We start from the raw sequence: 14,748 nt of genomic DNA, 5'->3' as shown, positions 1-14,748 counted from the left end.
TCTGCCCCCACTGTGGTGGTGGGGGGGGGCGGGTAGAAACACCCAGCAAAGTTTCACACCCGAGCCTGCAAACGCCTGGTTTTCCCCCCATGCCCCCCCCCCCCCCCCCGATGCATCAAGAGAAACCGCTGCCAACATAGAGGTGGCGCCTGTGACCTCGGGGACCCCAAGGGAGGTCACAGCAGGGGGGGGTTGTCCCAGGTTGCTGGGTGAACCTGAAGCAGTGATACCCCACTGGGAGCATGACAGACACCCCCCAGCTCCTGCGTGCCCCCCCCAAAACTCCAGTTTGTTCCCAGTTGGTGCACTGCCCAATCCAGCATCCAGCAGCCACTGATGTGGGGACAGGGTCGGGGGTGTAGGGGGACAGGAGCACCCCACAAAACTGAAGGCCCCCATCCCAGGGGGTAATCCCAGCTGGAACTTGTCCTTTGTCTGGAGGCCGATAGCTTTTAATTCTTTCAATTCTTCCTTAATAATTGTTTATGCCATTAATAAAGCCAAATCGTTAATGTGGCTAATTAAGGGTTCGTTTGCCCACTGCCGTCTCACACCGTGGCAGGTTTTGTGTGAGATCAACGGAGGGAAAAAAAAAATCACGGGGGGGGGTGGTGGGAGCATCATCCCAGTGCCCATCCCATCAGCATCCCTGCTCCCCCGGGATGGGGACAGGGGGCCGGGGACCCCTGAGCAGTGCCCCAGGCCCTGCTCCCCCCAAGAGCCATGGGGTCTCCGTGGGGCCTGGGCACCCGAATCCAGGGGGTGCTGAGCCGAGCCGAGCTGGCCACCACTGCCCCAGCCACTGCCTGACATTGCCCGGGGCTCACCTGGCCGAAACCGGGGCAGGACACGGCCCAGGAGGCCCCGTCCCATAATTGGCAGCCCTGAATTAGCATACTCACATCCTCATTAGCAATTGCACACACACACACACACACACACACACACACGCACGCCCTCATTTTCTCATCTGAACAAGTCCACGGTGGGGACCCGAGACGAGCAAGCGTGGGGTGGTGGGGCTGGACCCCGAGCTACCCGGTCCTCTCCGCATCACTTGAGACCGTTAAGCTCATCGCACTTGTGGGACGGAGCAGCGACAGCACCTCCAGCACCCACGGCCCCTCCGTACCGCTGCTGGGTGCCGGTGGGGGGGCGGGCAGCACCCCCCGCGGGGAGCAGATGGTGACTCGCAGCGCGGGGGCCAGATGGGACCGTAGGGCAGCAAGAGCCGCCCCATCATCACACACCCCCCCTCCCCCCCCCCCGGCTTCCGCTGCCATTTTACAGCGGCTATAAATATTTAACAGCTCCATCCTCTGCTCTGCTGCCGAACCCACAGCCGGGGGGGACGGCAGCTCCCACCGCTCCAGCCCGCTTTGCACCGTGCTGGGGGCCACTGGGCTGAGACCCCCCCACACACGCACCGTGGGCACAACCAAGGGCACGTCCCCTCCCCACAGCATCGCTCCGGGTCTCAGTAACCCCAGCGAGAGGGGCTGGAAACACTTGAGGACTGAAAGATGGTGAACGGAGACTTTGGAGGACTTGGGGGACATTTCCCAAGAGCTGGGGATGAGGTGGGAGCGGGGAGAGGTGGGCAGGTCGCCCACCTCCCAGGTGGGGGTCAGGCTGCTCTGTGGTGGCCCCATCCTGGCCACCGTGGAGGCTGAGTCCTCCTGGAGGTCCAAGGGGGCATAAATATCCCCAAACCCACCCCTGCACCCCCGGGGGACCCGACTCCTCGGTCGAACCCCAGCCAGGACCCCCGTGGGCAGCGGCACCGTCTCACCGGCCACCACAGGGGGGTCCCGGGGGTCCTGTGCCACGCTGGGTTGGGTGTTCCCAGGCGGCAGCGGAGCCGGTTGCAGCATCTCCCACGTGAGGCTGCGAGTCCCAGCATGCGGCTACTGCGGGGCACGCCATGGCCCGCAGCCCCCAGGGACACGGAGAGGCGTCTGCAGCCCAGGGCTCACCCGGGAAGGGCCCTTTCCCGGCACCGGGGAAGTTTCGGTCCCACGGCCGGCACGGCCGGTGCCCCTTCTCCCAGTGCCCAGGCACGGCCTCGGTGCTCCCATGGGATACACGTGCACCGGGGCAGCCCCTCACCGGAGCCGGGCTTCCTCCCGCCGCCACCGCCGCGGCCCCGAGTCTTTCCGCCGCTCTTCCGCCGACCCCGGGGCCACCGGCTGCCTTCCTGCCCCGTTTCCTGCCCGCCAGGGCTGCCTCCTCCCCGGCCCCACATCCACCCCACGCACATCCCCGTTTCCATGCACCGAGCGTTCCCAGCTTTCTCTGCCGCTCCTAGTTGCTCTTTCCCGACCCTCGGATGGGGGGGCCTGGCCCCACCGTAGTGTCCCCCAGCAGCTGTCCCAGGAGCCTGCAGCCTCCTGGGGGTCTCCGGTCCCCATCCTCTGCCTGGGACCTGTCCCCAAGGCCGCTGCAGGAGCCACCCGGCTCGGTTGGGTGCTTTCACTGGGGTGGGAGGGGGTTCCTGCATTTCACCAGCCGTTTTCTTCCAGCTCAGTGATAAAGGTATCGAACGGAGCAAAGTCTGCCCCGGGCTGGCATCCGGGGAGCAGCAATTCCCCGATTCCAATCACTTTTGGGGATCTACCGCTGACCTAGTTTTTAATCCACCGGGCACAGGGATTGCAGCCAGGGCTGCCTTCGGCCGGCGGGAACGAGCAAGAGCTTTCCAGGAGCATCGATACCCCCCCACATACACACACACGGTGCAAAGCCCAACACACCACACACACCCCCCACACCTTGGTTTTTTTGGGGGAGCCGAGGGTCCCGCAGGCAGCTCGGCGTGGCTGGCCCCGGCTCCCTGCCACCCTGCCGCCGAGGTCAGGCCGTTCCCACGCTCAGCCCAAGGGTCTCCCCCAAAACCGGTCGGGCGTGCGGAGCCGTGACTCAGCCGCCGAGTCAGCCGGCGGGGAGCGGCGTGCACCGGCAGGCCCGGGGAAAGGTTGGTTGGGGTGGGGGGCACGGGGGTGTGGAGGCAGGATAGGACCTGTGCAGGGCTCCCCCCCACACACACACACACCCCACCCCTTCCCGGGCAGCCACGTCGCAGCCCTTGGTAAAGAAGGAAGCGAGAAATTTCCTTTTCCTTCCTCCTGCAGAGAGTTGGGGTGTCATCGCGTCGGGGTGTCATCACGTCGGGGTGACGGCAGCCCCCGTGTCATGTTCCCCCACCACCACCACCTCCCTGCCCCAGACACCCCACAGGGTAAGGACTGGGAAGGGCTCCTTATCTCCTTTCCTGGCTGCTGCTCCCTGGGGCCACCCTGCCGCAGGGCAGGTGACGTCGTGGCGTCACCTCCCCTTCCACATTCAACCCTCCCTTGCAGGGATGGTGCCACCGTCCCTCCATGGTCCTTACATGGTCCATCCCTCCATCCCCATGGCTTCTTGGCCAAGATCAACGGGGTTTTTCCACCCCCGTCCCCGGTGCCTCCGGTCCCCGAGGTGGCCGGGGGGTCGGGGTACCCGACCCCCCGGCCACCTCGGGGACCGGAGGCACCGGGGACGGGGTGGGGGGGTTCACCACACGCCAGCCATTGGAAGCAGGCTGTCACCATCCCTCTGCGCCAGCCAGGAATAAGTGGATTAGGAATCAATCTCGTTATCGCTGCTCGCAGCCTCGGTGAGGGCCATGGTGGGATGGGGACAGGGATGGGGACACTCCTGGTGGGGGGCACCAAGGGGTGGCCGGTGGCCAGCGAGGGGCAGAGTGTGGCCACGGTGTGACAGCGCAGGCACGGCTGCCTGCTGTTGCCAGCGATGCGGTACCCAGGCTCTAATGAGCCAGGACGGTTAATTAGTCAGTGTCGATTTATGTTAATTAGTCGGAGGAGCCGAGAGACTGATTCCTCTGCCACCTGGTGTGTGCGTGGGTGCACGTCTGTGTGTGTGCGCGCGTCTGTGTGTGCACCTGGGTGCATGCACGAGTGTGTGCACGTGGATGTGTGAGTGCAGGTGTGTTTGTGCACAGCCACTGGTGCACACACGTACATGTGCATCCACGCACACCCCCGTACACGCACACCCCCACGTATGTGTGCATCTACGCACACCCACGTACGTGTGCATCCACACACACCCATGTATACGCACACCCACACCCACATGTGTGCATCCACGCACACCCACGTACGTGTGCATCCACGCACACCCATGTACACACATGCCCATACACACGTGCTCACACAGCTCCGGAAAACCCAGCTCCTGCCAACATTGTGGCTCAAAAAGCTACCATTTTGGTGGCCCCCGAGCACGTGAGGTGGGTGACAAGGGACAGGGTGGCCAGGTCCCTGGGCCAGGACAGGGCAGACACGTCCCCACGAGCCACGGTGAGCAGCGTGGGCTCGGCCACGGGACGGGCGATGCGGTTTCCTGCGGGTGATTCACACTCTTCCTCATCTTTGCGGCCGGATGAGCGAGGGCTGAGACCCCGGAGGAAGCTGCAGGGATTTCCAAAAGGGCTCAGAAAAACTGCCCCCCTTTTTGGCCACCCGCTGTGATTTCCTCCCTCCTTCTAGGTCGAAACGCAGCCGCTCTGGGGGTGAAGGAGCCGTGTGGCGGTGAGACCGGGAAGCTCTGATGGGAGCAGGGCTGGGAGCCGCTGCAAGGAGGGGAGAGGGTGGGAAATTTGCCATGTCCGGATCCAGCCGGGAATCAAGCCCCTCTCTGGGCCGGGGAGCTGGGCAGGGATGGAGCTGCTCCGTCTCACGATGCACCACGGTTTATTCAACCCAGACTAACGGGCATCGCAGCTCGGGCTGCTCTTGGGCTCTGGCTTCTGTTTCTTCTCCTTAAAACAGGATTGCAACCACACAAAAAAAAAAAAAAAAGGCAAAACCTTAATCCTGCAAATCCTCTGCCTCTCCCGCCGAGGGCCTCGGTTCAGGACATGGGGTGGATGTGCCCGTTCCCCCCCGAGATGCCCGCGATGGGATGTCAGGGTCAGACGCTGCTCCGGGGCTGCTCGGGGCTGCCCGGCTCAAGCCCAGAGCAGCTAAAAATACCCCCCCGTGTCTTTACCGTGCAGCCACCTAATCAGCTATGCAAACGAGACCAAAATTAAATCAGCCGCACGTGAGAGACATCCATTAACCCCTGCTGGGGCGGCGGGGACGTGTGCCCCCATGGGCCCTGGCACCCCCATGATGGCGAGGGACACACCAGGGCTGGAGATATGCGGCACCCACCGGGGCTGCAGCCTCGCCGGGGCTGGGGGTGCTGCTGAGACCGGGGAGTGGGGTCCGTGTCCCCACGGCGGGGCTGAGCTGCCGTCCCCCCGCCGCCCCCGGCTCGCGGCCATCTGGCCGGGGTGTATTAAAGACATGGAGAAGCCGGTGAGAAACGAGGTCAGGGCTGCGATGGCAGCCAGGGGATGGGACCAGCCTGTGTCCTTCTCGCCTTCCGCAGCAGTGGGACCCTGCCACCCCTGTCATGTCCCCAGCAGGACCCGGTTGTGACACCGGCACCCGAAGCAAACCCCAGCCCCAACAGCAGCAGCTGGCTGCCGGGTGCAGCAGGGGATTGTGCCGGCTGGACTTTGCACCACCGCGGTGTCACCGCAGCCCCGGTGGCACTGGCAGAGCCGAGCAGGAGGCCTGCACCATGGCTGAGCTCCTCCCGGGAATCCTGCCTGTGCCACGGACACGCAGCCCCTCGCCGGGGCTGGGGACATGCAGGGAACCAATCTGCTCCAGCAACGGCAGTGCAGAGCCCCCCCTGCTGCAGACACCCCCAAAATCAGAGCAGCGAGTGCAGCGAGCACCCCCGGACTCCCCGGGGCTCCCCCACCACGGGGGTGCGGTGTTGAAAGAGTGTGTCCCCCCCACACCCATGAGGGAGCGTGAGCATGCGTGTGCGAGTCCCCGTAGGCAGCTGCCTGCATTTCATGCATTTTTAAGAAGAACAAGGTTAGTGGGTCACTCCAGCGCCGGAGGCTTTTCTCCAGCTGAGCTGCTTTGCTGCCAAACCCAGCCCGGCTGGCGGCAGCGGTGCAGGCAGGGAGGCAGCAGTGCAGGCAGGGAGGCAGCGGTGCAGGCAGGAAGGCAGCGGTGCAGGCAGGGAGGCAGAGGGGCAGGCAGGAAGGCAGCGGTGCAGGCAGGAAGGCAGGCAATGGGGCAGGCAGGAAGGCAGCAGTACAGGCAGGAAGGCAGCAGTGCAGGCAGGGAGGCAGTGGGGCAGGCAGGAAGGCAGGCAGGCAGGGAGGCAGTGGGGCAGGCAGGGAGGCAGGCAGGGAGGCAGAGGGGGAGGCAGGCAGGCAGGGAGGCAGGCAGGGAGGCAGAGGGGGAGGCAGGGAGGCAGTGGGGCAGGCAGGCAGGCAGGGAGGCAGGCAAGGAGGCAGAGTGGGAGGCAGGGAGGCAGCAGCCAAACGCAGCATCGTGACAGAGATGACCCTTCTGCCCCTGCCACCTCCGGCCACCATCACCCCCGCAGGCACCCGGGAAGTTGGCAGGAGTGGGATGCAGCCAGACTGGTCCCCATCCCTCTGCCAGCAGGCAGGGACCATGCCGGGGGCTGGGGGGGGGGGAACTGCAGCCCCCCAGTAGGGCTGCCGGATGCCGGCAGGGTGCGGCGATGGCAGCGGAGAGGAAAAAGCCGCCGTGGTTAAAAGTTAACGCGGAGACAAAGCGGGGCTGGGAGGAGAAGGGCAGCGTGGCCCAGGCCCATGCAAACAGCCTGGCTTTATGGCAGCCCAGCCCTGATAAAAGGGTGAGAGGCTCCGTCTCTGCCTGGCCCCGGGCGCCGCACACACACACACACACACACACACACACAAACCGAAATCTGGGGTGAACACAGATTTGGTGAACCCAGATTTGGTGAACCCAGACTTGGGGTGAAGCCAGACCCGGGGTGAAGCCAGACCCGGGGTGAAGCCACGCCGCCGGGTGCAACGGCAGCCACGCATCCCCGCTCCCGCATCCCCCCCCCCCCCCGCCCCGCATCCCGTCGCCCGCAGCCGTTGCCATGGCTACGGCCATGCAAGTCTGGGCGAAATGCATCTGCTGCTGCAGCCCGCCGAGCCGGGGGGGCGGGGAGGGCAACACAGGCCCCCCCCCCCCACCCCACATATCCCCACCGAGCCCCTAACCAGCTGCCGTGTCCCCCCCAACCCCGGGGACCTTTGCCGAGAGCGGGAGCCGTGGTGGGAGAGGGGGGTCTGCACGGTGCGGGGGGTGCCGTTTCTCCACCATGGAGGGGCTGGTGGCCCTGGGGACACTTTCGGTTTCGCTCAGAGGCAGAGGGGAATTCTGTTCCTGTCAATTAAGCAATCCAGGCCGGGGAGAGCAGGGATTAAGGGAAGGAGGGGATTTCTGATGGAAAGTTGCAGACAATCCCAGCGCCGCCGTGATTCCCCCGCCGAGCTCCGCTCCCGGCTCCCCCCTCGCAGCCCAGCCCCTGCCCCGTCCCACCTGCGTGGGGGTTTGGGGAGAGGGCTTTCCTGGCCCCCCAGGATTTACCGGGAGACACGGGCACCCCCGGCTGCACGGCCCTGGCAAAGCAACCGGGATCCTCGAGCAGCAATGAAAAGGTTAATGGTATTGACACTTCCAGGTTCCTAATGAAGCTTTAAAGTTAATAGTCCGTTAGGATGACTGGGGCTGGAGGTTTGTATCTCTCAGGGATGTTTGGGTACCAGAAGATATTCCCCACCCCCCCCATCCAGCTCCCACATCCCACCCAGCTCTCCCCATCCCTCCAGCCCTTCACCCAGGCTCGATCGGGATGTCCCTGTGTCTTTCCTGCCGCCCGTGTCCGTCCGTCCATCCATCCATCCATCCGTCCATCCATCCCTCCCTTCCTCCATCCCGGTCCCTTCCCCCACGGCACACACTGGCCTCTCTCTGCCTGGGCCCGTCAGATGTTGCTGAAAGGGAACAATGCGACGTATTGTCTCTCCCCGCTCGCAGGCTTCAAAACCCAGCAGCGCAACAAAAAGACACATTGACTTGCAGGGAGAAAGAGGCCCATACATCCCCGGCTGCTGCCCGGGGGAGGGACCGCTGCCCCAAAGCATCCCAGCGCCGCTTTCCTGTCCCGGGTCCGGCAGTGCCGGCTGCCCCGCGAGGCACTGGGCTGGCTGCCACCGGCCCCCGGGGGACTCGGGTAAAAAGGGTGACCCCGCTGGGCTGCGGGGGGCTGCCCGTGGAGATGATGGGCTGGCGTGTCCCATGGGCAAGGGATGCTCTTGGGATCAGCATCGTGGCTGTGTGTGTGCAAGATGCTCGCTGGACCCGTGCTGGGTGTGTGTGCACGGACTGGGACCATACTGGGTGTGCATGCAGAGACTGGGACCGTACTGGGTGTGTGTTCACAGACTGGGACCATGCTGGGTGTGCATGCAGAGACTGGGACCATACTGGGTGTGTATTCACAGACTGGGTATGTGTGCATGGACTGGAACCATACTGGGGGTGTGTGCACAGACTGGGACCATACTGGGTGTGTGTTCACAGACTGGGTATGTGTGCATGGACTGGAACCATACTGGGGGTGTGTGCACAGACTGGGACCATACTGGGTGTGTATTCACAGACTGGGTATGTGTGCATGGACTGGAACCATACTGGGGGTGTGTGCACAGACTGGGACCGTACTGGGTGTGCAAGCAGAGACTGGGACCGTACTGGGTGCGTGTGCATGGGCTGGACCCACGCTGCCACACAAGCTGGGCTCCCACCAGCCATGAACGCACCCCTGCAGCCCCAAGGAGACCCAGGGCCCACCCGTGACCGTACCCCCCGAGCAGGGAAGGAGCATGGCACCGGCACTGCCTGCCTCGCACCCACGCCATCCTCCCCCGTGCCAGAGGCCACGGTGAGCTGCCAGCTCACTCCGTGCAGCTTGGTTGAGGCATTGCCCCGAGCAGGAGCGATGGCTGCCCCTAACCCATGTCCCCGTGGCAGCGTGACAGCCACCACGTGTCCCCAGCCCCACCGGGAGCAGCCACCAGTAGCCCACCTGCGCGGGAGCAGCCCCGGCAGCGTGACACAGCTCCAAGGTCCCCTTTGCAGCTGGTCACCAGGACAAGGCCCAGGTGACCCCAGGGATGGAGGGAGCTGAGCCCACCCTGGGGGCAACCACGGGGTCCCACTGCCTGGGGGGGGTCACTGTCCTCAAGGGAAGGGCAGCACCCCGTGTCCTACTTGGCTCTGCCACGGCAGGATGGCACTGCAGCCCGGCCGTGTTCCCCGTGGCACGGCTGGACTCGATGACCACCGTGCAGCGATGCCCAAAACACACGGGACCCCCGCCGTGCGCCCCAGCCGTGGCGTGTGGGCACGTTCCCGTGGCACCTCCGCAGGCAGCTCCGGAGGAAACGGGACGGGAAAAGCTCCACTTGGACTCAGCGTGGCCTTTGTTTCCATTATAAACTTCCCTTCTAACGAGGAAGGAGGCTCTGAAACATGCTCCCTGCTCGGCCCCCCGGCTGGGGGACCCTGCCAGCAGCCCCCGCCGGGACGGGGGGGACCAGAGCCCGGTGTGCCGTGTCTGCTGCCCGTTGGACGCTGCAGCCCCTTTTCTCTGTCCTGCTCTCGTAATGCAACCGAACTGGCAGCGCACGGCTCGCTCAGGGTCAGGGAGTCCTTTATCAGCACCGAAATGCAGCCTACGGCGGGGATGCGGGAGATAAGGCGCGTGGGACGAGCATCCCGCCCGGACCAGGGCGTTGTGGCCTGTTCCTGTTCTCCCGGGAGGATTCGGGAGGGACTGGGCGGCTGGGAAAGGCTATACTGGGTCTTCCCGCGGGGTGTTGATCCCTGCCATGCAGAAACTCTCCCACGGGGAGGCATCCAGGACCCCCTGCGTGCCACCACCATCCCCATCCTGGGGTGCAGTGGGGCTGGGAGCCCTGGACAACACAGCCCAGCCTATCCCGGCCACCCCCGGTGACGGGGTTGGAGTGTTTTAGGTGATAGGGCTTGGCTTTGTTTGCAAATGCTCCAGCTCCTGGCCGTAAAGAAGGGCAGATGGTCTCTGAGATAAGAGACACGGAGGGGATTGCTCTCTCTTTCCTCCACCATAACTCACAGCTGCCAACATCTGCCCCGGCCACCCCGGTGTGAGCCATGAAAGGGGGTGCCGGGAAGGGGGGGGGGGGGCGGAGAAAGGTCCTGGGGTGGGAGTGTGGGGCTGGTCCTGCGGGGTGGGATGCGGGGAGGATGTTACCGGAGTGAAAAGCAAGCCCAGAAATAGCAAACGCAGTTACACAAGGCCCCGGTTGCCATGGGATCTTCACAACCAAAAATGACGGGGCTCTGGCAAATACAAGAACGGGCCCTTTCATGTGTTTCTATGGGAAGTCAGCGCCTCGCTGCAGCCTCCCGGGCTGGAGCCTTTCCCAGGGCAGGAAGGATTCGGGGACACCAGTTGCGGCACCGGCTCCGTGCAGGCGGCGGGGAGACCCCCGGTAAAGTCCCGGGCAGACCCTCACTTGGGTCCAGGATGTTTTTTCCCAGTGCAAATGTCACAGGGTCACTCGGCACTGACTCGGTGGCCAACCTGAGTGACGGTGCAGCCACGAGCAGGTTTAGTGGCAACCAGCTTCTGCTCGGGTGAAGGACTGGAAAGATCCCCTTGGCCACCCGCTCTTCCTCCTACCTGCCCAGCCCCGTCCGTCCTCCCTCCCCTGCAGGAATCCCCCACCATGAAGCTCAGTGGATTTTCCTTCTGCAGCTGAGGACAGCCCCCCGCTGGGCACCCACGGCCCCCCCTGTCCCCTTCACCCCGTCCTCTCGTGAGATGTGCAGCCGGAGCATCGCTTGCCCTGGGGACTGGGCGGGTGGCCACGTCCTGGAGCTGCAGGGCCCGGGAAAGGCAAACCACGGGCAGGAACGGCTGGTGGGCACGGCAGCACGGGCAGAAACACCGGTGGGCACGGCAGCACGGGCAGCACGGCAGGGGCAGACCCCAGACCCCAACCTGTGGCTACTATTTTTGACCGAGGGCTGTTTGCCAGGGCTGTCCCCATGCCGGCACTGCCGCGGTGGCAGAAACCAGTACCCTCCATCCCTGCATACGGCACAGCCCGGCCTCGCACTATCCCTGCCGGAATTCTCTCCCCGGAGAGATCTAATTAGCTAATTCCTTTGCTATTTATAAATCAATATGGAAATCCCTCTGCTTTATTCCAGCGCCGTTGGTTGCCCTGGCTGGGCCCCCGCTAACTCAGTTAAAATCCTCCAGCAGATGATCAGAGGCTTGTGAATGGCTCCAGATACATGAATAAATAATTACATTAATTCTTCGTTAAGGGCTGGGGGAATACGGCAGGCGGCAGGAGCAGGGCACGGAGCTGGGGACTGCACCCTCCTGCAATCCCCCGGCGCAGGGGCTGCTCTCCCCGCTCTCCTTGCAGCTTGTCAGCGCTTAACACCTAATAAATTAATAATCAGCACGCAGTTTAAGTAGGTCTGGAAAGTGGAAAATAACATCCGTGAAGACCTTGCATCCCCGAGGCCTTTTAGGCAGGAGCTGCGCACGAAGAAGGCAGACAGATTTGTCTGCCTGTCCATCTGCCAGAGGAGCAGACAGACCCGTAATCTGTCCGTCTGCCTCCACCCCGCAAATCCCCACCGCTTCCCGACCCGCCAAAGCCCCGGGACCCAGCGGAGAAGCCCATGAGGAGCCGGAGCATCCTCTGCCCCGCTCCACTTCCCTGCCCAACGCCTGGGCACGGAGGAGCCCGACCCGTGGCCGAGGTGGCGGTGGTGGGATGGGACCCCCGGCGAGCGGGGGTGCACTGGTTTCCACTGGGAGGGTTTGGTTTGGGGTTTGGTTTACGCTGGAAACCCATCAGTGGGTTTCTGCCCTCCACGGGCTCTCCCGGTGTAACCGCACCGGCCCCGGCGCCTGCGTGGCAGCACCGGCTGCTCCATGTCACCAACGACACACACAGGAGGAAAAAAGCCTCTTCCCTAGAACAACCGGCCATGGGTCTGCCCGGGGGGACCCACGCTCACCCCACGGAGCGCTGGGGCTCCGGTGTGGCCGCACCAAGCACCGCCGAGCGCTTCCGATGCTGCTGCCATCAGCGCCGTCAGGACAGACATCTGCAGCAGAGCCGGGCCTTGGAAGAGGAGGCACGGCCGGGAATCCACGGGGGAAACGGGTCTATTTATAAACACATCCCTTACGCGGCGCCGCAGAAGAGGGTTTTCAAGAGAAGCCGGGATCAGGAGAGACGTGGCAACTGGGGATTCCTCCAAGATGAAAGCTGCTAGGAAACAGCGCGCGAGGTTTCCTGCATCGCCTCTGATGGTGATGGGGGGCTGCCCCCCCAAAGCAGCTCTGCGTCTTGACCTGTCTCATCCTGCCAAAGTTTGCCCTTTGGAGACACCCCATCTGCCTCCCATCGCTCCAGCGGGGGAGCCGCGGGGTGTAAAGCACTTTCTCCCCTCCAGAAAAAGGTGGAAGAGACCTGGGCTTTGCAGGGGGGGCAGCAGAGGGGGCAGGGGGACTGACCTCAGCAGCCCCAGCTGAGTCAGTGGCACCGCAGGCACCCTGCTGGCCCCATCCGCAATCCCAGCCCGATAAATCCCCTCTGGAACAAGCCCAGCCACCCCTCCAGCCCATCACTGAAGGAAACATCTTCCCAGCAAGCAGCCGGTTTCACGGCGTGGGACACACGTTTGCACCCCCAACCCGACAGAGTGGCAAAGCCACCCCAGGGCTGCCACCGTCACCCCAAAGGCTGAACCCCCAGAGCCCCCTCCCAGTTCCCAGTGCCCACAGCGGGTCAGTGCAGATGGGTGGTGGGTTACTGGTGGTGCTCACCTTAGTGGTCCCTCTGTGGCTTTGGTATGGGAGGACGGGAGCATTTTGGGGCTGTCGCATGGATGGATGAGCTCAGATGGGCACTGCGAAAGCCAGTGCTCGTTCAGGTTTGCTCAGCACAGCCAAAACGTGGGACAGCCTGGCGGGATGGGGTGGGATGGGATGGGATGGGATGGGATGAGGTGGGGGTGGGATGGGATGAGGTGGGATGGGATGGGATGGGATGGGATGAGGTGGGGATGGGATGGGATGGGGTGGGATGGGATGGGATGGGACAGCAGCATGAAAACTTTTTGCATTCCTTCAGAGAAGAGCCAGGACAAAATGCATCTCAGCAGAAAGACAGAAAATCACTCCCAGAAGGTGAAAAGTGTGGGGTTGGCACAGACGCTGCCCGATGCCAAACGGGGCAGAGGGAAGGGCTCGCCAGCTGCGGCTTTAGTGGGTTTTGCTCCCCGGCAGGTAATGGTTGGGGACACTGGCCTGGAGCTCGCACTCGGGAACGAGTGGCAGAAGACGGAGCGTGTTTACTGACTAATTCAATGCACTCTCTTGGACTGTTTGTCTTCCCAAAGCAAACCGCCTCGCTACGCTCTGAAAAGCACGTGCTTTTAAACAGGGTACATCCTCCGCGGCTCCTTTGCAGCCCGGACGGCCACTCGGGCCACTCTCGATCTCGCAGATGGCCGAAGGCGCGGGCGGAGGGACCAGCGGCGGCCCGGCGGCCATTCAGCGGCTTTATCAACTGGCAACCAAAAGTCAATAAGGAAGATGCCGCCTGTTTTAATTAACAGAGAAATTTCGTTCTAACGGGGGTGAGATGATGTGTGCCGGGGGGGGGAGGAGGGAGGACAGAGACAAAACATGACCTTGTTGGCGGAGCGCACACAGCGGCACATTGTTTTCCCCTCGGAGACGCTGGCCTTGATCCTGCGTGGGCTCTGCAGTGCAGCTGGGTGCTGGGGGGTTTTGGGGGGGTCCAGCCTGCCCGCGGCAGCTCCGGGGCAGGTTTGGCAGGAGCAGGGGACCCTGGAAGGCGCCGGGGTCGTGGGGTTCAGGACACGGCACTCGGAAGGGTGGCCCGTGGCAGCCGCTGGCACGGTGGCCGGGGAACGCTGGTGGCTTGGCCAGGCACAAAAGGGTCTTGATTTTGGGGTGCCTTCAGTGAAATCAGCTGTGCTGGGGTGCCAAGGGAGACCCCGGGGGGAGTCCCCCATGGCCACTGCTGGCTCCACGCTGTGGCGAGGCTGTGGCCGGTGGCCCTGGCAGCACCAGGAAGCTGCAGGCCCCTCGCCAAAATCAACATCCACTTTGGGTTAGTCCTGTTTTCTTTTCTCCTGAGCTGTGCCTTTCTGGGAAAGCTGAGAGGAGGAAGAACCAGAGGGGAAAAACCTACCGGTCTGCGTGCCAGGGGCAGGGAGCCGGGGTGTGACCCACGGCAAAACCCGTCCCCTGCAGCCAGACCCGCCGGGGGCTGATGGGGCTGGGGTGAGCGGTATTCCGAGGTGCTGGGTCTGGGGTGAGCGGTACCCCAGGGGAAGCAGTGTCCTGGGGTGCTGGGGCTGGGGGAAGGAGTGTCCTGAGGTGATGGGACCGGGGCAACCTGCACCACGAGAGCATCCCAGGGGTGATGGGGCTCGGACGAGCGGTACCACGGGGACCCTCCCAGCGATGATGGGACTGGGATGAGCAGCATCCATGAGGTCACAGGGCTGGGGGCAGAGACACCCTAGAGGTGTCAGGGCTAGGACTTCAGGGGTGATGGGGTTGGGGACAGAGGCGCCCCGGGGATGACAGGACTTGGGGCAGAGGTAGCCCAAAGGTGATGGGCCTGGGATGAGCGACACCCCAGGGTGTGAGGGGGCTGGGGGGAGAGGCACCCCAGGGGTGATGGGGCTGGGGACACAGGTACCACAGGGGTGTCGGGGCTGGGATGAG

The sequence above is a fragment of the Numenius arquata genome, chromosome 21, assembly GCF_964106895.1.
Source record: "Numenius arquata chromosome 21, bNumArq3.hap1.1, whole genome shotgun sequence".
Taxonomy (NCBI): domain Eukaryota; kingdom Metazoa; phylum Chordata; class Aves; order Charadriiformes; family Scolopacidae; genus Numenius; species Numenius arquata.
Note: the sequence above shows the minus strand (reverse complement) of the source record.